The following is a 361-nucleotide window of genomic DNA, read 5'->3' on the forward strand; positions in this document are numbered from 1 at the left end:
GTTACTGTCCTGTTGTTTCACGCACTCGTTTACACCAACCACTTTCAGCCGAATTTGAAAGGACATGACATTCCTCTACGTGGTGGCAGCAATTTTTGCCAAGAGTGTAGGTGCGTGTCATTCATACCTTTTTTTTTTAAGGGCCAGTATAAAAAATCAACAACGAGAAAGCTAAAAAGAAAATGAAAACGAAATAATGATGATATGCGATGCAGGCAGGTGACAGAGTCGTACTCAATTGACCAGCATTGCGCACGTAGGGGTGAATTGCCTAAAACATGTGTAAGCTGAAGGGCGAACTATGCATGTATTATAATCGACGTCAGACATTTGAATACACACATTTAATTATGAATGCTGC

The sequence above is a fragment of the Penaeus monodon genome, chromosome 29 (genome assembly GCF_015228065.2).
Source record: "Penaeus monodon isolate SGIC_2016 chromosome 29, NSTDA_Pmon_1, whole genome shotgun sequence".
NCBI classification, from domain to species: domain Eukaryota; kingdom Metazoa; phylum Arthropoda; class Malacostraca; order Decapoda; family Penaeidae; genus Penaeus; species Penaeus monodon.